We start from the raw sequence: 23878 nt of genomic DNA, 5'->3' as shown, positions 1-23878 counted from the left end.
GCTAAGCTAAGTTATTGAAAAAAATGGAAAGAAAAATTAAATGGAAGAGAAAAGAAAAATATGAAAGTAAAAAGAAGTACAGTAGCAACCTCATAAATGTGAAAATCATTGTATTATCAATGAAGTCATTAATACAATGGCAGAAGTGTTAGTAAGCTCTTATTACTATGTATCCAGTGTTAAATTGGGGTTTACCTTTAGGGATGACTGCATCAAACAAATGAAGTTGTCCTGAAATTCAAAACTACAATATTATGATTTTTAGGGGCTTATACTTGGCTGCAGGGTCTTCTGGAAGAAGGCCTGGTACAAACATAGTGACTACATTATGGATATGCGTATAGCTTCAGGCTTTCCCGGAGGAAGGAAAATATGGGAGAATGTGCCCACACTCACTCCAGAAAAAGTTCTGGTGATATTAGCCCAACAACTGGCATACCATAAGAGTGGTCAGATCAGCGTCCCCACAGAAATCATAGTCTGTATTGAGGCAGGCCACGGGGGATATAGTGATTCTAGTGATAGGGCAGCAAGTGTGACTTGGGCAGGGTAGGGCCCTCGCCTACCCTCTGCTCCCGTGATGGCCAGCGTTGTGCTTTGTGCTGCATGGGCCAGTGTAGCTATACTCTTTCACAGATTGGTTTACATGTCGTTCAAGAAAAGAATGAGTCCAGGAACCTGGCCCAGCTTGAACACGGTGACTGCATTTGTGGGCATAGTTACCAAGGGTGGTGTACATTCTATGATGAAACTTAATCATGAACAATTTTGTAACCACAGTGCTTAAATAAAGTACTTATATAAAATGTTTAAATAAATAATTGTACATTTTTTATTAACTCATTTACAGAGTTGTGATAGTTGTGTTTGATATTATATAGACTTATAATATTTCAACACCAACCTCACCACTAGTGTCAACTTCCCTCCATCAGTTTCCATACTCTATCCCCTCCACCTTATCCACTGCCGGCCTCCTTGACAGGTACATTTTAAAATTCCATGATTGCAGCTTAAATCTCATGTTTTCAGTGTTGTGATTCTTAATCGTTTTACTGTAATTGGATGAAGCACACAGGCTGTCAGCACAACTAGTTACTTCAGATTATAACCATCAACAGAATTGTCAGTAAAGTTTGCTTTGTGATGAGAAAAATTACCTTTGCATTATCTGTGGAAGAGGTTTCTGATCAAACAAGCAACAGGTCCTTAAAAAAAACCCAGCAGGTCCTTGTTTTGCTATAACATTGATGAGAAGCATTGACTGAAAAGGACTTGTATATCCTTGTTCTTTGATGTTAAGTGAAGAGCTACTGCATAAGATAATATTATATTCAACATAACAAAATATTTAATATTAACAATATTTTAAAAGTATTTTAAGTATTTTAATAGGGGGAACAAATTATTAATAGAGTACTGTAATAAAACTGCACATAAAAGTATATAACCACTTGGAGCTGAGCATCACAGCAGGTAGGGTTGCATGTGGCCAGCATGGGTTCAATCCAAGCATCCCATGTGGTTCCCCAAGCAGTCCAGGAGTGATCCCTAAGTTCAGAACTAGGAGTTAGCCCTGAGCACCACTGGGTGTGGCACAAAAAAATTTACGACCTCTTCAAGCCAAATTAGACTGAAACTAGTAATACTTTGTCATTCTGTTGTGGCTTTAAATTTAATGTTTGTTTTTTTTTTTCGGGGCAGGAGAGATAGCACAGCGGTAGCGCATTTGCCTTGCACACAGCCGATCCAGGATGGATGGTGGTTTGAATCCCAGCATCCCATATGGTCCCCTATGCCTGCCAGGAGTGATTTCTGAGTATAAAGCCAGGAGTAACCCCTGAGCGCTGCTGGGTATGACCCAAAAACTACTAACTAACTAACTAACTAACTAAATAAATAAATAAATAAACAAATTTAAAGTTTTTCTTTCTAAAAAAAATCTTGAATTAATGTGTTTAAACTATTTCTTAGTGTGAATACTAATAAATAATACTGATCTTTATGTAATGAGGATCCATATAATAATAGTGCCCCATATGTATTGTAGTGATGTAATAAGCCTGTTACATCAGATATTAGAACTTTTTTTGACTCTGCCAGCCAGGACTTACCTGTCTGGCATTTTCAAGTCTAACACCATGAAGCAGCAAGTGTAGAGTTGTTGCATCCATGAAAAAAGAAGGATATTCCTAGTTTCATAGTGAAGGGAAACATTTTGTTGTTAGTGAAGGCTAGTGTTGGATTGCGTGAAAACATCTGACCCTTGGTAGTCTTTCTTTTGATTTTTGGTTTTTGGGCCACACCTAGCAGCACTCATGGGTTACTCCTGGCTATCTGCTCAGAAATAGCTCCTGGCAGGCACGGGGGGGGAGGGGGGGGGCATATGGGACACTGGGATTCAAACCAACCACATTAGGTCCTGGGTCGGCTGCTTGCAAGGCAAATGCCTCTGTGCTATCTCTCCAGCCCCCCCCCCCCCCCCCCCCCCGACCCTGGTAGTCTTAACAGTGTTTTGGTTTGTTTGCTTTTTGGTTTGTTTGTTTTTGGACTACACCTAGTTATGCTCAGGGGTTAATCCTCACTCTGTTACAATAAATTACTCTTGACAGGCTCAGGGAAATATATTGGGTGCTGGAAATTAAACTCAGCAATGTGCTGCAATGTGAGCAGTGTGTGAAACAAGCACCCTATCTGCTTCACTCTCCATTCCCTCTGTTACAATATTTTTTAATATAAAAAATGACGGGCCCGGAGAGATAGCACAGCGGTGTATGCCTTGCAAGCAGCCGATCCAGGACCAAAGGTGGTTGGTTCGAATCCCGGTGTCCCATATGGTCCCCTGTGCCTGCCAGGAGCTATTTCTGAGCAGACAGCCAGGAGTAACCCCTGAGCACTGCTGGGTGTGGCCCAAAAACAAAAACAAAAAATGACAATAGTTGGAGAAAGAGTACAGGTACTAAGAAGCTTACCTTATATACAGCCAATCCTAGTTTTATCCCTTGGACAGCATTCTGGAGCAGAGCCAGGTGTGGCCCAAACCTATCCCATACCAAGAAAGGAACTACAAAGGCATACAGAAAAAAAAACTTTAACAATTGGAAATTAAACAGCCTGCTACTGAACAACCAGTGGGTCTGAGATGAAATCAAAGAGGAAATCAAAACTTTCCTGGAAACAAATGATAATGAAGACACAAACTGCCAGAATTTATGGGACACAGCAAAAGTGGTCCTGAGAGGAAAATTTATAGCTTTACAAGCACACATCAGGAAGGAAGAAGGGGCATACCTGAATAACTTAATGAGGCAGCTCATAAAATTAGAAAATGTCCAACAAAAAGAACCAAAAATAGGGAGACAGAAGGAAAAAAAAACTGAAAGCAGAAATCAATGAAGTGGAAAACCAAAAAACAATCCGAAAGATCAACAACAGCAGAAGTTGGTTCTTTGAAAAAATAAACAAGATTGATAGACCGTTGGCAAAACTCACAAAGAGAGAGAGAGAAGCCTGATAATCCGTATTAGAAATGAAAAGGGGGAGATCACGACAGATATTGCAGAGATCCAAAGGGTAATCAGAGACTACTTTGACAAACTTTATGCTACTAAACATGAGAACCTAGAAGAAATTGACAAATTCTTGGACACTTATAACCTCCCACAGTTAAGTAAGGAGGATGTAGCATATCTAAATACTCACATCACTATTGAGGAAATTGAAATTGTAATCAAACATCTGCCCAAAAAGAGAAGCCCAGACCCAGATGGATTTACTAATGAATTCTTTCAAACCTTTCAAGAGGAGATACTACCAATCCTAGCCAGGCTCTTTCATGAAATTGAAAAACGAGAACACTCTCAAACAGCTTTTATGAAGCCAACATCACCTTGATACCAAAATCAGACAGAGACCAATATCCCTTATGAATGCAGATGCAAAGATCTTCAACAAAATCCTGGCCAATGGGATTCAATGCATCATCAAGAAGGTCATACACTACGACCAAGTAGGTTTCATCCCAGGAATGCAAGGATGGTTTAACATCCGTAAATCTATCAACATCATACACAACATCAACAACAAGAAAAATAAAAATCACATGATCATATCAATAGATGTAGAGAAAGCATTTGATAAGGTCCAACACCCATTCTTGATCAAAACTCTCAGCAAGATGGGAATGAAAGGAACCTTTCTCAATCTAGTTAAAGCCATCTACGACAAGCCAATGACAAATATTATCCTCAATGGAGAAAAATTAAAAGCCTTCCCTCTAAATTCTGGTACAAGACAAGGCTGTCCACTCTCACCACTCTTCAACATAGTACTGGAAGTGCTTGCTATAGCGATTAGGCAAGAAAAATATATCAAGGGAATCCAGATAGAAAAGGAAGAAGTCAAGCTCTCACTGTTTGCAGATGACATGATACTCTACTTAGAAAACCCTAAAAACTCTACCAAAAAGCTTCTAGAAACAATAGACTCATATAGCAAGGTGGCAGGCTACAAAATTAACACACAGAAATCAGAGGCCTTTTTATACACCAATAATGATAGGGAAGAGATGGACGTCAAGAAGGCAGTCACATTCACATTAGTGCCACACACTCAAATACCTTGGAGTCAACTTGACCAAAGACGTGAAGGACCTATACCAGGGGTCTCAAACTCAATTTACCTGGGGGCCGCACGAGGCAAAGTTGGTCCTAAGCCTTGAACATTGGGGGGTGTGACCCAAACAACTAAAACAAAACAAAAAAAGATTCCTCTAGGCCACGAGTTTGAAATCCATGATCTATACAAAAAAAACCTATAAAGCCCTGCTCCAAGAAATAAGAGAGAACACAGGGAAATGGAAACACATACCCTGCTCATGGATTGGCAGGATTAACATCATTAAAATGGCAATACTCCCCAAAGCATTGTACAGATTTAATGTGATCCCTCTAAAGATACCCATGACATTCTTCAAAGAAGTGGTTCAAACACTTATGAAGTTCATCTGGAACAATAAACACCCTCGAATAGCTAAAGCACTCCTAGGGAAAAGGAAAATGGGAGACATTACTTTCCCCAACTTTAAACTACTACAAAGCAATAGTTATCAAAACAGCATGGTATTGGAATAAAGACAGACCCTCAGATCAGTGGAATAGGCTTGAGTTCTCAAACAATGTTCCCCAGACATACAATCACCTAATTTTTGACAAAGGAACAAGAAATCCTAAGTGGAGCAGGGAAAACCTCTTCAACAAGTGGTGCTGGCAGAACTGGTTAGCCACTTGCAGAAAAAGCGAACCTAGACCCCCAGTTAACATCATGTATGAAGGTAAAATCCAAATGGATTAAAGACCTTGATATCAGACCTGATTCCATAAAGTATATAGAATAACACGTAGATAAAACACTCCATGACATTAAAACTAAAAGCATCTTCAAGGAGGAAACTGCACTTTCCAAACAAGTGGAAGCAGAGATCAACAGATGGGAATACATTAAACTGAGAAGCTTCTGCACCTCAAACGAAATAGTGCTCAGGATACAAGAGCCACCCACTGTGTAGGAGTAACTATTCACCCAATACACATCAGATAAGGGACTAATATCCAAAATATACAAGATACTGACAGAACTTTACAAGAAAAAAAATCTAATCCCATCAGAAAATGGGAGCAGAAATGAACACTTCGTTAAAAAAAGAAATACAAATGGCCAAAGGCACATAAAAAAATGCTCCTCATCGCTAATCATCAGGGAGATGCAAATCAAAACAATGATGAGATACCATCTCACACCACAGAGACTGGCACACATCACAAAGAATGAGAACAATCAGTATTGGAGGGGATGTGGAGAGAAAGGAACTCTTATCCACTGCTGGTGGGAATGCCGTCTAGTCCAACCTCTATGGAAGGCGATATGAGATTCCTCCAAGAACTGGAAATTGAGCTCCCATTCGACCCAGCTATTCCACTCCTAGGGATATACCCTAGGAATACAAGAATACAATACAAAAATCCCTTCCTCGCACCTATATTTATTGCAGCACTATTTACAATAGCCAGACTCTGGAAACAACCAAGATGCCCTTCACCGGACGAATAGCTAAAGAAACTGTGGTACATATACACAATGGAATATTATGCAGCCGTCAGGAGAGATGAAGTCATGAAATTTTCCTATACATGGATGTACATGGAATCTATCATGCTGAGTGAAATAAGTCAGAGGAAGAGACGCAGAATAGTCTCACTCATCTATGGGTTTTAAGAAAAATAAAAGTCAGTTTTGCAACAATCCTCAGAGAGAATGAGAGGAAGGCTGGAAATTCCAGCTCACTCCATGAATCTCACCACAAAGAGTGGTGAGTGCAGTTACAGAAATAACTACACTGAGAATACCATAATCATGTGAATTAATGAGAGAACTGGAAAGCCTGTCTGGAGTACAGGTGGGGGTGGGGTGGGTTGGAGGGAGATTTGGGACATTGGTGGTGGGAATGTTGCACTGGTGAAGGGGGGTTTTCTTTACATGACTGAAACCTAATCACAATCATATTTGTAATCAAGATGTTTAAATAAAGAAAAATAGTTTAAAAATAATATATATATATATACATATATATTTTACACCAGCTACAAACAGCACTGGTGTAGCCTACCTATATTTATTTCCATCAGTTTTTTGGGTTTTTTTTTTTTTTTTTGGTTTTTGGTTTTTGGTTTTTGGGCCACACCCAGTAGCACTCAGGGGTTACTCCTGGCTGCTCAGAAATAGCTCCTGGCAGGCACAGGGGACCATATGGGACACTGGGATTCGAACCAAGCACCTTAGGTCCTGGATCGGCTTTCTGCAAGGCAAACACCACTGTGCTATCTCTCCGGGCCCTATTTCCATCAGTTTTATCTACCTAACAGATTGCATACATTTATCTGTTGTGTGCATAGACATGTGTTTAACAAAAATGTTTATAGATTAAGCACCAGGCACTGTTGTATACAGTTTGCAAATATAATGTTACATAAACTTCATGATCATCCTGTGAAATATGTGTATCACCATATCCACTTTAAGATGATGGAGTGGGATCAGAATTACAGTATAGTGGGTGGGCTGTTGGGTAGGGAAGTAGTAGTCGTGGCTAGGGAAGGTGGTAAACTTGAAAATGCCAGAGAGGTAAAACCTGGCTGCCAGAGTCAAGCCCTTATATGCAGTCAGCATGGGTTTGACCCCCCCCCCAACCTCCAGTACCCCATGTAGTCCCCTGAGTATGGAGCCAGGAATAACTCCTGAGCACTGCTGGGTGTGGCTGCAAAACAGAAACAACAAATAAAAATATATGATGCAGCATTATTATGTTTCATTATGATGAGCTATCTGGGGAAATAGCCCAAAAAGCTGAAACCCATATTGGTTCTGCAAATTATCTCCTGAGCACTAAGCTGGGGTAGACCTTCCACATTTCCTGATGTGTTAACTTACTCTTAAGCCCAGAAATTTAGTTAAAATACCTATAGTTCTTTTTTGGGGGGGAAGGGGTTGTCACGCCGGCAGCGCTCAGTGGATGCTCCTGGCTCTACACTCAGAAATCGCTCCTGGCAGGCTCGGGGGATCATATGAGATGCTGGGATTTGAACCATTGACCTGCATGCAAGGCAAAAGCCCTACCTCATGCTATCTCTCCAGCCCCTAAAATACCTATAGTTGTTTAAGCACAAACAGAGCCAGGAATGAGTCTGGTGTGGCCCAAATAACTATAGCTAATTGTGTAATTTTTTTCACTCCTGCTAATAAAAACTTGCGAGCATGCAGGGATTTCATTCAAATGTCAATTTCTGGGGTAGGGGGATAGAAGTGTAATGGTCAGGAGGACTATGTAGTGCCAAGGGTCCAAAGCCTTTTGGATCTAGCACATGCACTCAGTCCTTTGAGCAAGCACTCCAGCTTTTCCCAGAGGTACATTTTTAATGAACCCAGCTGGAAGATGCTGCTTTTCTTGATACATATTGGGATTGACTTTTACCCTTTGAGATGCTTACAGATTGCTTTGATGTTGCATAAAGATCATACACACAACTCTTCAATCAGATTATAAGCCTCTTGTTGGCAGAAATTTCATTTAAACTATTTTCTGCCAGTCATAGCTATTCTGCCATTTATAGAAATCTTGCAAATGTTGAATTTTAGTGACAGGAAATTCTGTATAAAAATGTTTGTTAGGTGGAATGCTCTTAGGCAATGGTAAAAATCTGTAATACTTTCATAAATCACTAGGTTAAAATAAAATTCAAATATAAGGAGCAACAATATTCTTTTTTGCTTACAAAATATTTGGATGCTAAAGGCAGAAGTGATTACTTTTTTGAGTTAGATTTTTCTGTTCATAAGCGCTCATCTTTCTGAAATAGGAGTAACTATGATCTGTGCCATCTATATTTGCTTTAGGTTCTAGGATGAAGTTAATAGAGCACTTAACATTTTAGTAGTTTTAATAATCAGATGGTATTACTTTCATTTTTTAGTTTACTAGTGTAATAGTTGATATAATCAAATAGTAAGGATTATGAATATTCTAAGATTAAGCTAGACATTGATTTATTTTAAAGAGTTTTGTTTAAGGTCAGGAGTGGTTTGGACACAAGTCTAACTTGCACCTGACTTAGTTTGATCCTGAGCAATACATGACCTCCGAAGTATTGCTGGGTGTGGCCCCAATGGTCTCTTGCACCACATAGCTTGTACAGAACAGCATTTTGGGGCCCTATCACAACCACTGGTCTAGTTTGCTGAGGATCTTTGGGATGGGCTCCGAATTTCCTGAGCACGACATAGCCTGCCAGAAGCTCAGCAGCAGATGATGCAGCTTTGCTCCTGAGGGTTTCCCATTACCAGCATGTTAGCCTGGACACTTCTGTTGGGTTGGGTGGGGGTGGGATGGGAATAAAATGCAACGAGAGAAGACAACCCCAAGAACCCATAACTTTTCAAATCTCTAGGTTTGAAAGATAATTATTTATCTTTGTTTTGTTTTGTTCTGTTTTTTTTTTTTTTGGGGGGGGGGGTCACATCCAGCAGTGCTCAGGGGTTACTCCTAACTCTGCGCTCAGAAGTCACTTCTGTCAGGCATGGGGAACCATACGGGATGCTGGGATTCGAACCAACATCCATCCTGGGTTGGCTGCATGCAAGACAAACACCCTACCGCTATGCTATCTCTCCGGTCCCAATTTCTTTATCTTTTATTATCCTCTTAGCTAGAGCCAGCTTTATTGTAGGAAGAGGTGTGGGTGGTTGCAAGTTAAGAGCCCCTGGGAAGCAGAAAACAACAGAGGAATTTACCACACAAACAAAATAGATAATTTGTTACTATTTAGTCAGTCACCCTAGTTCTAGTTCATCCATAAACAAAATGCAGGAGAGAAAAATATACTGTGCTAGATCCCCTTCTTTCCTGAATGCCTCATGGACAGGCAACCAAGGTTTTTCAGGGCCATAATGCCTGTGAGTACAGGTTATTCTTTTTTCAAGCATCTTTTCTTACAGGTAGTACTTTTCAAACTTCCTCTCTGCAAGTACAGACTGCTTTGAAAAAGTTCCTGTAATAGCAGACTGCTTTTTAAAAACCCTCCCTTAGGCATTTAGGGCCTTTTTTTTTAACATGGTGCCTTCCTAGATCTCAGGGTTTGTTAACATGGGGGATGTAGCAGAGTGGGTTGTCAAAGCTAAAGAACTTTTCAAAGAATTTATTTTTTGTGAGTTTTCCTGAAATAGTTAATCATTTGTATCCCTTTCTAGCTTTTAGTTTTTTTTATAAGCTTTGAATTTTAATTCCCCTTGCCCTGGAGCAAAAATTGCACTGATCTGAGAAGTGTACCACACAAGAATCTATTCTGCCTGGGAGTCCTCCCTGTAGGCTTTACTCCTTGCTGTTCTCGTGAGAAAACCTCACCTAGACTTCCTAAAGCAGGGGTCTCAAACTCGCAGCCCGCAGGCTGCAAACGGCCCTCTGTACAACATTTTGTGGCCCTGCCCTAGAGGAATCTTTTTTTTGTTTTGTTTTGTTTTAGTTGTTTTGGTCACATCCCCCAATGTTCAAGGCTTACTACTGATTTTGCACTCAAGGATTACCCCGACTTTGCCTCCTGCGGCCCCCAGGTAAATTGAGTTTGAGACCCCTGTAAAGTATCTCAAGCCTTCTGGTTGCCTCCTTTTTTTTGGGGGGGGGGGGCAGGGGGTTTGGGCAGCGTTCAAAGATTCCTTCTGGCTCTACGCTCAGAAATCGCTCCTGGCAGGCTCAGGGTGCCATATGGGATGCTGGGATTCGAACCAGCGTCCTTCTGCATGCAAGGCAAATGCCCTACCTCCATGCTATCTCTCCAGCCCCCTCTGGCTGCTTCTGGGTACTGTCAGCCCAAACCTATTTGACTCAAAGCTACCATCCAAAGAAGATTCTCCCTTGGTGGGTGGATGATGTTATTTTCAGCAGGAAGCATTTGATTGTCCACATTACACTGGAAATACGGTAACCATGGAGAGACATGAATATTTCCCCCCTTTTCATTCATCTCCTACTGTATCACCATCCCTATTTGGGTCAAATAACAGCTATACTCATTTGAATGTGAAAAGTTGAATGAAACAGAACATGTACTGCTGGTCTAGATGTGATTTTCAAATAATTTAGAAAAAAAACAATATTCTGACTCTTGAGGTTCTAAAATAAAAAAGTTCTGAGATAATTCAAAGCATGCTTTAAAAATACTACTAGAAAATCATTTGCTGGGATCAGAGTGACAGCACAGCAGTAAGGCGTTTGCCTTGCACTCAGCCAACACAGGACAGACCCCGGTTCGAATCTTGGCATCCCATATGGTCCCCTGTGCCTGCCAGGAGTGACTTCTGAGTGCAGAGCCAGGAGTAATTCTTGAGCGCCAAAAACCCAAAAAACAATTGAGAAAATAATTATTTGTAGGCTGGAGTGGCAAAATAGTAGGGACAGTACTTTTCTTTTACCTTGCACCACCCATGATCTCCAATGCACCACCAGTAGTGACCTCTGAACACTGCCAGGTGTTAGCCCTGTAGCACTCAGGATGAATTTACCTGCTTCTTCACACTTTCAATTGCCTGGGTGCCTCTGTGATTGTTAACATGTGAGCTCCTAGAACAGATCTAGATCAGATCTCCTTTGGTGTCACCAGAACTTGGCCTCAGAATGCACCAGTATTTTCACATGATTTTTTAACTGAAATTTTTGCCACAGTAGGACTGACTTATTTTTATCATTATTTGTCTTTCTTGTGGTCCTTATTCTTTTTAATAATATATTTAAGCACCATGATTACACGCATGATTGTAGTTGGGTTCTAGTCATAAACAGAACACATTCCCACCACCAATACCTCCAGTTTCCTTCCTCCCCCATTCCTTCCTGTATTAGAGACAGGCATTCTGCTTCTCTGGCTCATTAACATTGTCATCATAGCTGTTAGTAGAGTTATTTCTCTAACTACACTCATCACTCTTTATTTCGTGAGCCAGTTCTTCCAGCCCCTCATCCCTATTGTCTCTGGGCATTATCACAGTAATGTCTTATTTTTCTTAAAACCCATAGATGAGTGTCTCTATGTCTCTGTGTCTCTCTCCCTCTGACTTATTTCACTCAGCATAATAGTTTCCATGTGTATCCAATGTGTAGGAAAATTTTATGACTTCATTTCTCCTGATGGCTGCATAATATTCCATTGTGTACATGTACCACAGTTTCTTTAGCCATTCATCTGTTGAAGGACATTTGGGTTGTTTCCAGATTCTGGCTATTGTATCTTATGGTCCTTCCTAATTTTGCTGGGGAAGTACACACTCCGTGATTTTCAAAGATTACTTCTGGCTCTGAATTCTGGGATTTCTCCTGGTGGTGCTTGGGGGACTGTAGTGATGCCAGGGATCAAACCTGGGTTGACTGCATGCCCTACCTGCTGTAATATCTCTCTAGCACCATTTCTCTCTCCTATCTAACAGATGAATCTTTCTCTAATTTTAGCTTACCTCTTTTAGTTCAGCTTTCCTCTTTCATTTAAAATGATATTATCTTGGATTATTGAATTAAATAATATTACTGAAACTAATTTTACCCGGTTAATATCAATTTCTTTTTTTTGTTTGTTTGTTTGTTTTTGGATCACACCGGCAGTGCTCAGGGGTTACTCCTGGCTCTACACTCAGAAATTGCCCCTGGTAGGCATGGGGGACCATATGGGATGCCGGGATTCAAACCACCAAAATTCTAAACACCTTTTACCTCCATGCTATCTCTCTGGCCCCTAATATCAATTTTTTTTAATTTTTATTTTTAATTATGAGAACAAGGGTGCAAAGAAAGAGGACAAGGTAAAGTTACAGTGGAAGGACAATCACCCATAACATAATTCTCAGAAGTCCCCTTGCTGATATCTTAACTTTGAAATTTCAGCCAAAGAACATTAAGATAAATAAGACAGAATCCATGTACAATTACTTTGTCCCTCAAGTCCCCAGATTGTAACACATTATAATATTTCTTAACAGTACACAAGGCAATCTAAAGCCATAAAACTTACGTAACTCCTTAAACATTACAGGCATAGTATTTTCTTACATTTCCATATACATGCATATTAGCTTAAGTTAACCTCAAATTTTAAGTGAGTTCTTTTTAAGGATTAGAGTCAAAGGAGCACAGTAAGAATGGTGTTAGAGTGGCAATTGTTGTTTGCATAGGCCCACCAAAATATGAGGGACATGGAAAGAAATAACCTTGGCCTAAGTACAAAGAGACCAGACCCCTGAAGTTTCCTGGCACAAGACCAAGTCTAGGCTCCAGGCAAGCTAGATCGTCCAATCCAATACATTGTCTGTAGTGCCAACACACTTTTATTTTTCACACAGTCTCTGTTGTTGGTATCATGTTTCTGTATTAAAGATCCTGGAATCTGCATATCTTACATTGAAGTCAGGACGTGGAGCATCCTCTCCTTTCACCTCACAATCAAAGGGCAATGCAGCGGGCCCTGTCCTGTAAGCAGGTCGTTGTTGTTGTTAAGTCTTCTCAGTGTTAAGGGAAGTCTCTTTTGAGCAGGTCGAAGTCTGAGCAGTGTAGGTCTTCCGTGGTAGAGGATTGCTTCCAGGTGATGTTATAGACCAGCCTGGATGTTTCATGGATGGCTTTCCTGGTTCAGGGGAGAATGGAATATGCCCTTTCTTCTGAGGTCTGTGCCATGTCGTTATGTCAATGTTCAGGGTGTAAGGTCCCTTTGCACTACAAGATTTGTGTGTTCCAATCTCTATTAGATAGGATCTTATTTGTATTTATACTATTTCCCCATTTTAATGTGCCTATGCAAATAAGAAGCAATGCCACATGGTGTTATTGGCGCATATGGGGGCCATAAGAACAATTACAATGATTCCCATGACATGGTTCAATCATAAGCATTAAACTGGGGGACTCTTCCACCAAAATTCCTTGTTAAACAGCTCAAAAAGAGAAGATAAGAAGTGGTTAGAATCATCACTGTATAAGACAACATTTAGTAAGAATTATAGCTGTCAGAGAAAAAACACAAAATATTCTAAAGAAATACGTGTCCATTTTATGTATCTTGAAATAGTTTGGGGTTGTCACACACAATGCACAGCTTTGGACTGTGATTACGATTGTACACTACTGAAGTTAAAAAGAGTAAACTAGGTTAGTGATGTTTGAGAGGGGGTTAGAGAGTTAAGGAGTAAAAAAGAGCTTTGTAGGGGTGTGGGAAAGGGGAGAATACAAAATAAACATTCAGTATACGGAAAACATAACATAAGAGTAAGGAATATTCTGAATACATGAAGTACATGAAGCACGCCCCCGCGCGGTTCTGTAGTTTTTGGATGCCTAGGGAGGAATTTCTCACCCCCTCCCCCCAGGGCCCGATTAACCAGGCGTGGCCCTGAAGACCCGCCTGGTGTGGGGGGAATCATGCTCGCCTGGACTAAGTGGTCAGCCCAGGGGTCCTATGGCTAGCTGTCCTGCCCAGAGCCCCCATCATACCAGTCAAAAGCCCACGAAATCCTGGCATGTGGAGTGTTCTGGGCCCAGTCGAGCCTCTGTAGTTTTTGGTTGCCTAGGGAGGAATTTCTCACCCCCTCCCCCCAGGGCCCGATTAACCAGGCGTGGCCCTGAAGGCCCGCCTGGTGTGGGGGGAATCATGCTCGCCTGGACTAAGTGGTCAGCCCAGGGGTCCTATGGCTAGCTGTCCTTCCCAGAGCCCCCATCATACCAGTCAAAAGCCCACGAAATCCTGGCATGCGGAGTGTTCTGGGCCCAGCCGAGCCTCTGTAGTTTTGGATGCCTAGGGAGGAATTTCTCACCCCCTCCCCCCAGGGCCCGATTAACCAGGCGTGGCCCTGAAGACCCGCCTGGTGTGGGGGGAATCATGCTCGCCTGGACTAAGTGGTCAGCCCAGGGGTCCTATGGCTAGCTGTCCTTCCCAGAGCCCCCATCATACCAGTCAAAAGCCCATGAAATCCTGGCATGTGGAGTGTTCTGGGCCCAGCCGAGCCTCTGTAGTTGATATCAATTTTTTAATGTTACTACTGGAAAGTTAAAATGTATATATGTAGTTGCTCCATAGAACTAATGAACCTTTATTTGCCAAGGGCCATTTGGGTATTTATACAACATTTATGTATAATGCAAAATTATCAACTTAAAATTATGATTTATTGGGTCCAGATATAGCACTGGGTTTAAAGTTGACCTTGCACATGGCCAATCCTGATTCAGTCCTCAACATGTATTATCTCCCAAGTACAGACGATGCCTGACTACTGCCTTGTGTGGTCCAAAATTCATAACAGCAAACAAAATTATAATTCACTTAATATAAACTTACGTTGCTGTGAAAAATTCCTAAAAATGTACTAAGTCTTCTAGGCATTTCATCCACCTGCTCAAAATCCAGGTTAATTATGAAATTTAATGCAAGTACATAAGAAGTAGTTTTTTTTTATTTTTTACCTCTTAGATAAAGAGACAATATTTCATACTATTTACATAGTGGGATGACCCTTCCTCCAAACCATCACCCTGTCCCACAAAAATTTTTATTTTTTTTGGCTTTTGGATCACACCCAGCAGTGCGCAGGGGTTACTCCGTAGGCTCTACGCTCAGAAATCATTCCTGGCAGGCTTGGGGGACCATATGGGATGCCAGAATTAGAACCACCATCCTTCTCATGCAAGGCGAATGCCCCATTCTATCTCTCTGACCCCCTATAAAAATTCTTAAGAATAGTTGAAAAGAAGTTACTTTGCTTTTAAGATATACATAAATTTTTCTCTCCTGTCATAGGTCTACCTGGAACAAAACTACAGTTGGCTCAAATTATTTTTACTAATTGAAACAGGAAATTGCATAGTGACTAATGTACATTGGAGGATACACTGTTTTCTTTGGAAGATTCTTGCATTTTGGAGTAGGTGTAGTTACCACTGAGAGTCAAGTTATGATAAACATATTTGGTATGAGAAATTAGAAAATTGCTTCATCTCCTTCTTGTATCATGGATATAGGATCCAGCATATTGTTTCTTTCCAGTATAGCATCTTTTATTATTTATTATTATTTTATTATTAACCTCAGTGTATTTGCCTTTCATGTAGAAACCCCTCTACTGAACTATAATACAACAGGGTAAGGATAATTGTGTACAAATAGCCTCACAATGTTCTTTTTTCTATATTAGGAATTTTAGAGTAGAGGCCAAGAGATAGTATAGCTGGTAAGGTACTTGTCTTGTACAAAGTCAGCCCTACTTTTGGTCCCTGGTTTTAAATATGGTCCCCAAGCACCATTAGGAGTAAGCTCAGAGCACCACCCAAATAGCAAAAAGTAAGTTTACTGAGAATTGTTGAGACTTATAATAATTAGAAATCAGCCACTTTTTGTTTGTTTGTTTTGGGGTCACCCCTGCTGACACTCAGGGGTTACCCCTGGCTATGCACTCAGAAATCACTCCTGGCTCGGGGGACCATGTGGGACAGTGGGGAATGGAACCGCGGTCCATCCCAGTTCAGCTGTGTGCAAGGCAAATGCCCTACCGCTGTGTCACCGCTCCAGCCTCAAATCAACCACTTTTAAGAAGTGTCATTGCTTTTAGCACAAGTGGTACGTGCCTACCTCTGGTGACTTGGGGATGGGGTGGTATAAGTGCATAACAGTTACCATCTTCTAGGGATAGAGCCAGTGTATGCTACACCTATCAGAGTTTGCTTGGATATTGGAGGTGGATTCCCAACCAGCAGCTAAATATTTGGGTAGACAATCAGGAAGAGGATATTATTCTGACTGCACTAAAAAGCCACCTGTTTGCCTTTGGTCATATATGACAGAGGTGTACTCTCTTCCCTAAGACATGGGGTATGTATTCAGGATCCATATTATAAGATACCTGCCTTTGGTACTTCAGACCTGAGTACTGGGAATTGAATAAAACCAATCTCTTGAAGTCTATATGGACATTATGACTTTTGTTGTTGTTGTTGTTGTTTTGGCCACATCCTGTGATGCTCAAGGATTATTCCTGTCTATGTGCTCAGAAATTGCTCCTGACTTGGGATCTGCAGGGGATGCCAGGGGATTGAACCGCAGTCTGTCCAAGGCTAGCATCATTTATCCCGACGCCTTACCGCTCCGTGCCACTGCTTTGGCCCCGACATGACTTTTTAATTGGCAAAACAAATGGCACTGAAAAGGTCTAGGATGATAGCTAAATGGTTCATATGAAAGTCATGTCATAGAAATAGAATGCAGTGAATGATAATACAGTGGTTTTGTTTGGTTTTCAGAGAGAAGCCTTTGACAAGAAAGTAAATTTCTGTTTATCCTTTGTTTTTGGGCCACACCCTGCAGTGCTCAGTGCTCCTGGCTCTGCTTTTAGAAATTACTCCTGGCAGGGTTGGGGAACTATATGAGAGTCCAGGATCAAGACCAAATTGAGGGCATGCAAGGCAGGCGACCTATTCACTGTGCTATATATAGCTCCAGACTCTGTTTACCCATTAAAAAAAATTAGTAAATTACATCTGACAGATGTTTGGAGATTTGATTGATGCTTGTAATATTCTTCAGTATCTTTCATAAAATGAAATATTCAGTAACAAGCCAGATATGTCATCAGAATTTAAGTGTCTAAAACAAGTAATCTTGGGACCAGAGTAGTAGTATAGTGGTAGGTTACTTGCTTTGCATGCTTCTATCAGGATTAGATTCCTGACATCCCGTATGGCCCCGAATTTGCCTGGAGTGATTTTTAAGTGCAGAGCCAGGAATCAGTCCTGATCACTGCCAGGTATGGCTTCAAAACATGCTATCCCAAAATGAATAAAAATTAGTCTGAACCATATACTAAGTAGTTTGTCTTTAAGTTGTACATGCTAAGGGAGTTTATATTCAAGAAAGTTTCATGTTGTAAATTTCCTGTAAGTTAGTTGTATACTTGGAATCTCTAACTTGAAATTTAACAAGCTTAATAGGTTTCTAGGTCAGTCACCTGTAGAGGACAATTTAGCAGTTCTAGCTAGTCAGACAGTTGAATGTACTTCAAAATGATGTTTGCCAAGAATGATTGTTATGCAAATATTTGAGATATTTGTTCACAGTTGTAATTTATTAGTGAACCTGTGTCCTCATAGTAGCTCCTTGGGGAGTGCAGATGAAGTTCAAAAATACAAGTAAATAAAATTAGTTCATTATCAAGAAAGAAAGGAAAAAACAAACTTTTCCTTTAAAAGTACTTGTTGATAGACTTGCTGGTTTGTGTATTTAATGCTGATTTCATGTCAATAGTCCCATTTCTAATATCCTATTAAAATCATCTGTGAATATGCCTTTTTTACTTTGCTTTCCTTTGAAAAGTGTACAGTACTGCCACCTGTTGCCAAATTTTTTGGTCGGATTTGAATGTGTTTAAAAATCAAGGGAATGACTGTTATAAAAAAGAGCTTACTCTGTCTTTGTCAGGACTTGGGAAAACAACTTAAAAGAAGTTAGTATTATTGGCCTGGATTCAATAATTAGCATAATCATGATGCTGTGTATTGTTCACCAGAGCACGCCCCTTGGCCACATTTCCCATTAAGAGGACACCAATGTTGTCCTAGTGAATAAATCCCAGCACATATGATGCAAATCAGCGAGTTCCTGCCTGCTGCTCGGGCGCAGTTAATTTTAGCCGGGGTTTGTTCTATGAGTTGTAAAACTGTTTACCCAAGTAGAAGTTAGTAAGCTGAAATGTGTCTTCTCAGCCTGGTGTGATAGGATATCTATTTTAGACTGCAGATTGTATTCATGATCGGGAGAGCAGTCTCCAGAAGAATTGCAGTTCAGAATCTGTTTTGAAAGTATTTGTAAGTACTGTGTGTCATTAAGATTAAGATTTCTTTGTTCTTTTTTCCTTAAATCTTTCTAATGTTGCTATGACAGTAGCTTTTTACCTGTTGAGAAAACTGGAAACTTTAGCCGGGTGGATTCTCAGAATTGGTGGGAAAAGATTTTTTTATTAATTATATCTGATCTACTGCAAGAATCTGCCTTATTTAATTTTCCCAACAGATAGAACCTAATGATTAATTTTGTCTAATCAGAATTAATTTGTAAATAGTTATTTTATCTGTTAAAATGTTAGATGGGGAAATGGTTATATCATTGAGCTTTATTTTCTTTGGAAACCTCTAGGGGGAAAAATGTTTTAACTACTTTAATCTTCTTTAGTAGATTCCTGTTTTATTTACTCTGAGCTACAAGTTTATGCTGCAGAAATAATTTAATTTGTAAAATGCATAGATGAATATATCTTATTTCTTAAAGAGGATTTTGTGCCAAAAATAACCAATATATTGCTAAAAAGAAGTACTTTAAAAATAAATTTAAGAGGAAGGCTGCAGAAAATAATTGAAAGCATCTCCTGGAAGTTAATTAAAGGTCATGGCACTCTAATCTTAATTACTATAAGTTAAGAGAATCATTGTCCACATACATTTGGAGAAATACCTTGATAGAGAATTTTTTAATTAAATTTGAATCACCTCCCTTTATTTGAAGCACATTTTAATTCAGAGTTTTATGATTTTATGCCAGACAGCTTGCATATACCTCAGACCAGGCAAGAATTTCTTTATAAGTTAACAGGTAAATTATATTACCTCTAAAAATGTTTATTTTAATGAAGCAGTTTAATAGTCGATATAGAAGCTGCTTACCAGGCAACTGTCCATGTCTCTGGCATCTCTGTACAGAAGGGAGGCATGCTTAAAATGCCTTTATTTTTGAAAGACTTTATTTAAGATCTTTATTATTATGTATTGTCTGTTTAAAACCCAAATAATTTAAAGTATCAACAATGAAAGAAAACGTTTCAGTGGTACATATTTGTTGGATAAGAATATAAGGCAGAAAAATAGACATGAATTCCTGTAGTATTATAAAAAGAACTTTTTAAAACTTAAAGTTTTGCATAGATCTTTGCAGATCAGATGAATTGTAATTAGAGCAATTTTTATGTCATTTTCAGTAGTGCAAGGAAATTTGTTTTTCTATTGCTTCTCAATAATACTTTCATCCAAAAGAAATATTGACTTATTCTTGCTAAGAAACTATCAGAATTTTTTAAGGGTTATTAAACAATTTTCAGGATATTGTTTGTTCAATTAATTGCAATTTATTTCTGAAAAAAATTAAAGCTACTTAATTTGAGAGGAGTTTCCATAGGTTTTTTATTACTAGGAAGCATTTTTTTTTTTACAGGAGGAGTTGCTAAGATGCTTATAAACTCAAGGTGTTTTGATTTATGTGCTGTAAGAGCATGGTAGAGGTGAATGGAAGATGAGATGGTTGAAGTTATCAAGTGTCTATGGGAATTTCTGGTGTTTGCTGTGCTGTGCCATTCTCTTCAGTTTTCCTGTGAGCCTGCAGATTATGGTTATCGTTCCTTCTTGGTAAAGGCTCTGTTGGTGCGTTATAACCTTTATTGTAACAAATCACTGTGAGCTCAGCTCAAAGTATGGAGATGATGAGAGGACAGGTCGCCTTCTAGCCTGTGGAAATATTCAAGGCTGGTGGTTTATCAAAGGCCTCTGCAGTGACTTGTGCATGTCTGAATTCTAGTCCTCTTTGATCTCTTTTCTCTAGCAATGTACCAGCTAGTCTTGGTCCCTTTTTTATTTTAAAACTGTTCCATGCATGGGCCTCTGATGAAGCAGCTCCTGGTTCAGTAGAATTTTTTTTTTCGCTTGTACTTTCTTTATAGATAACACCCTTGTGCACTGAAGCCATGACCCATACTCAGGAATGCAGAGATTTCTCTGGGTTCCTTTTTTTAGTAGGCCAGTCATCTGCAGGGTTGTCTTTCAATTTGGAGCCAAATGAAGGTGCTCAGTGATCACATCTCTAGGATATTCTCTTTCAGAAGAATGTTTTGTCATAATAGACTTAGACTGAGTTTGAACTGTTTAGTCTAAAATGACATGAGCAATGAGCAGAGGAAAGATTTGGCTTTGCCTGTCTTGCACACAAATATATGGAGATGAAATATATGGATCCAACCCCTGGCAGAAAGGCTGATTTCTCTTGGAAATACTGGGCCTACTGTTATTATTTAGCTTATTTTATACCCACAGAATGCATATTATGCACAAAGAAAGCATAGTTCCTACTCTCAAAGTACTTAAATGCTAAAATTACCCAGAGACCAGAACCCCATCTGCACATTAAGTCAACTGGCTGATAAAAGGAAAACAAGATGTAATGGGTGGATAGTAGGTACCTCTTTGGTTAGCATTCTGTACCTTGGAGCTTCTGCCAAGTAGAATTAGGACAGATTCAGTGGCCCTTAGGGAAGTGGTGAGGCTGAGAAACTAGTCCTGGCGCCTCTTCCACCTCTCTAGTTCCATCATAATCCCCTCACAAAGGAAGAGCCTGTTATACCATCCCTAAAACAGTTTTTGCTAGATGAAGGAGATACAATTATATAAGTCTTATAAAAAATGTAAGTTACATCTTTCTCCATATTTGAAAAGATTTTAACTGGGGTACCAGACTTTGGCTCTCATCCTTAAGTGTTTTTGCTGTTGAACGAATTTTGGTTGTTGACTCAACGGTTAAATTAGAGAAGTAGTTTGAGCTACTCAGAAGACAGGTATATGATGCATCACTACAGCTCATAAAGAAGAATGTGAATCAGAAATGAGCTAATAATGCAAGCTCAGGTATTAGTGATGAATAAAGAAGAGTATACTGCATGAATTTGTGAGTCATTTTTCTCTGTATCTCCAACTTTAGCCTGTTTCTGACTAAGGTTCTGGATCTAATTCATGACTCTCCAACTAAAAGGGCTCAACATAGAAACTCAAAAGATGATAAAGGGTTGAAAAATGATACTTATAATAAAACATTAAAAAACTTCTGTTATTTTCCTGGGGGCTTGGGATGACCAAAGAACTGAATTGTTATTCAAGTATATATATGCTTTGGTTCCAAAAAATGATGACCAACTATTAATTATTAACTATTTCCATTGTGAATTTAAGGATTATATTTCAGCTATGTTCGATGCAGTCTCCAAACCCCTCGTATTAGTATTAACCATCCATAATATATTGGCTCAGAAACTGAGGTGTACCAGTAATCTGTTTGTTGATTGGTTGGTTGGTTCATTACTTGGTTTAGAGTTTGGAGCCACACCTATACTTGGCAATGCTCTTGGCTCTACACTCTGGAATCACTCCTGGCGGTGCTCAGGAGACCATAGGGGATGCAGGTGATTGAATCCTGATCAACTGTGTGCAAGGAAAGCAGCTTACCTTATAAAAAATGTAATTTTTACTCCCATGGCTCTGATGCACACTAAAGTTTGAGAGCCATTTGGTAAGATAAAAACTGATCGGTGTTATAAAATGGGGGATTTGGATACTAAGAAATGTAAACTTATTTTCCTAATGTCACCTAAAATTTAGTTTCTTACTATTTTCTCTGAAGTCAGGAGATAAATGACCTCTCAAAGTCCCTTTGAGAGTTTGAGCGTTTGCTCTGGTTTTCTTTTTTGTCACTGGGAGATTAATTATTAGCCATGTAGATTTTGCAATCACTTTTCTGAACTCAATGGTAGAGACAATGCACATATCAAGTTAGGATCAAATGAAATTTGATAGTGATACTGTGTTATCAAATTATCTTCAAATTAGTTTTGCCATGGATTACTAAAGAGACTTTAGTCTTTTCTGAAGTGAAAGTTAGACTGAGGTCAAAATGAGAACCCCCGACGTTTGCCCATGATTCTTACATGTCAACAGGCTGTTGACCAGATTGATTGGTAGGAACATCTGACTAGATAATCTCTTCAGGGAGTCCTTTACAAAAGATTCGGTGGTTGCAAGGAAAGTGTGACTCTGTCTACTTCCCAACTCTGTTACTTCTACTAGAGGAGCAGTAGAGAATGGTCTGTGAATGCTCACTTACCCCTGCCCTGAGAGACTTAGCCACCTGGGAGTTGGGGACAAAATGGGAGTACTTACAGAGAATACAGCACATTATAGTGCTTGCACCTTGTTGGGCCTCTACTGCAGGTAGTAGATAGAGATCAAGCAGTACTCAGGGTTTACTTTTATCTTTGCCTTCAGGGATCACTCCTGGTGGGACTGTGGGATCATATGGGTACAAGGGATTGAATGTGGGTCGACCGGTGTACTCTCTCTCCGCTCTAAGAGGGATCAATTTCATCAGACTGCAGCAGATTGTGGGCACTTAATACAAAGCAGTAACAATGAAATCAGATTTAATTCAACTTTTCTTAGTTAATTTCAAATCAACATTTCATAATCCAACATTTTCTTTGAAATGGTCAAGGACTCTGCTGCTCCGCCCTTTCCCATGTCATTAGTCATTTGGAGTTAGGAATTGGTGATTCTCATCCTTCCTCTGAGTCCCTCCACCCCTTCCTCCACCCTTTTACACATAATGTAAATGAGTTATGTTATTGACCTTTTTATATATGTTTCCTTTGTACTTTTGCATGACAGAATTTGTCTTAGATCGAAAACAAAAGCTGCTAAAAGTGTGTCCATTTGTTGTACTTTGTATAGCATTTAGTACAATGACAGCTTTTTGTCATTCTAAGAAGGAAAGGGTTGTCTGAGGACATGCTTGACCGAGCTGCTGAGCTGAGTCAAACCTGTAGTATCTCTATCTTGGCCCGGGTACTGTGGCTGATAGTCTAGCAGTTAAAAATGGGATAGAAAGAATGTTTGATTTTTATGGCTGTAGTTAATTATACATTTACAGGGTATTAAAAGTTCTTTGAAGTGAGGAAAGACAAGTGAGTTCAGTCTGACTTAAATGGTAATGGGAGATAAAGGTGGTAAGTATGTGTACTGGTATTGTTACACAGTCTTAGGAACCCATCTTGTTGAAGGGAAGTGTGACTTTCTGTGGCTATGTATTTCAGAGTGTATGAGGCCCAGTGATATGGTGGCTGCCTGCTTTAAAAATGTCTTGCCAATTCAAAGTAGTTTCTGATATCAAATATTTTCATTAAAAGGCATGAACTCTCAAGAGCCATACATCAAATAGGAAAGTTCCTAATGGATTTTGTTCTTGAAAACATCAAGCAAGGGGGCCGGAGAGATAGCATGGAGGTAAGGCATTTGCCTTGCATGCAGAAGGATGGTGGTTTGAATCCCGGCATCCCATATGGTCCCCTGAGCCTGCCAGGAGCGATTTCTGAGCGTAGAGCCAGGAGTAACCCCTGAGCACTGCCGGGTGTGACCTAAAAATCAGAAAAAAAGACATCAAGCAAAAGG

At 39.8% G+C, this 23878-nt stretch overlaps 1 protein-coding gene and 1 long non-coding RNA gene across 5 annotated transcripts in view; one reads left to right on the top strand and one right to left on the bottom strand.

Annotated features, from left to right (window-relative positions):
• SLC20A2 (solute carrier family 20 member 2) overlaps positions 1-23878 on the top strand; it is a 128232-nt gene that overhangs the window by 26622 nt on the left and 77732 nt on the right. The window contains exon 1 of one of the 4 annotated variants that reach the window (XM_049771826.1): positions 18215-18433. The exons of 2 other annotated variants lie outside the window; for them this stretch is intronic. The gene's annotated coding sequence lies outside the window, so the exon portion shown is untranslated. Of the gene's footprint in view, positions 1-18214; positions 18445-23878 lie in introns of those variants that run through there. One more of the 4 variants, XM_049771827.1, reaches the window with a different exon arrangement.
• The window catches only part of LOC126006498 (uncharacterized), a 110231-nt gene that overhangs the window by 37102 nt on the left and 49251 nt on the right, over positions 1-23878 (bottom strand). The window lies entirely within an intron of this gene.

The sequence above is a fragment of the Suncus etruscus genome, chromosome 4, assembly GCF_024139225.1.
Source record: "Suncus etruscus isolate mSunEtr1 chromosome 4, mSunEtr1.pri.cur, whole genome shotgun sequence".
NCBI lineage: Eukaryota > Metazoa > Chordata > Mammalia > Eulipotyphla > Soricidae > Suncus > Suncus etruscus.
The sequence above is the reverse complement of the archived record's forward strand: the minus strand, read 5'-3'. Positions and strand labels throughout refer to the sequence as shown.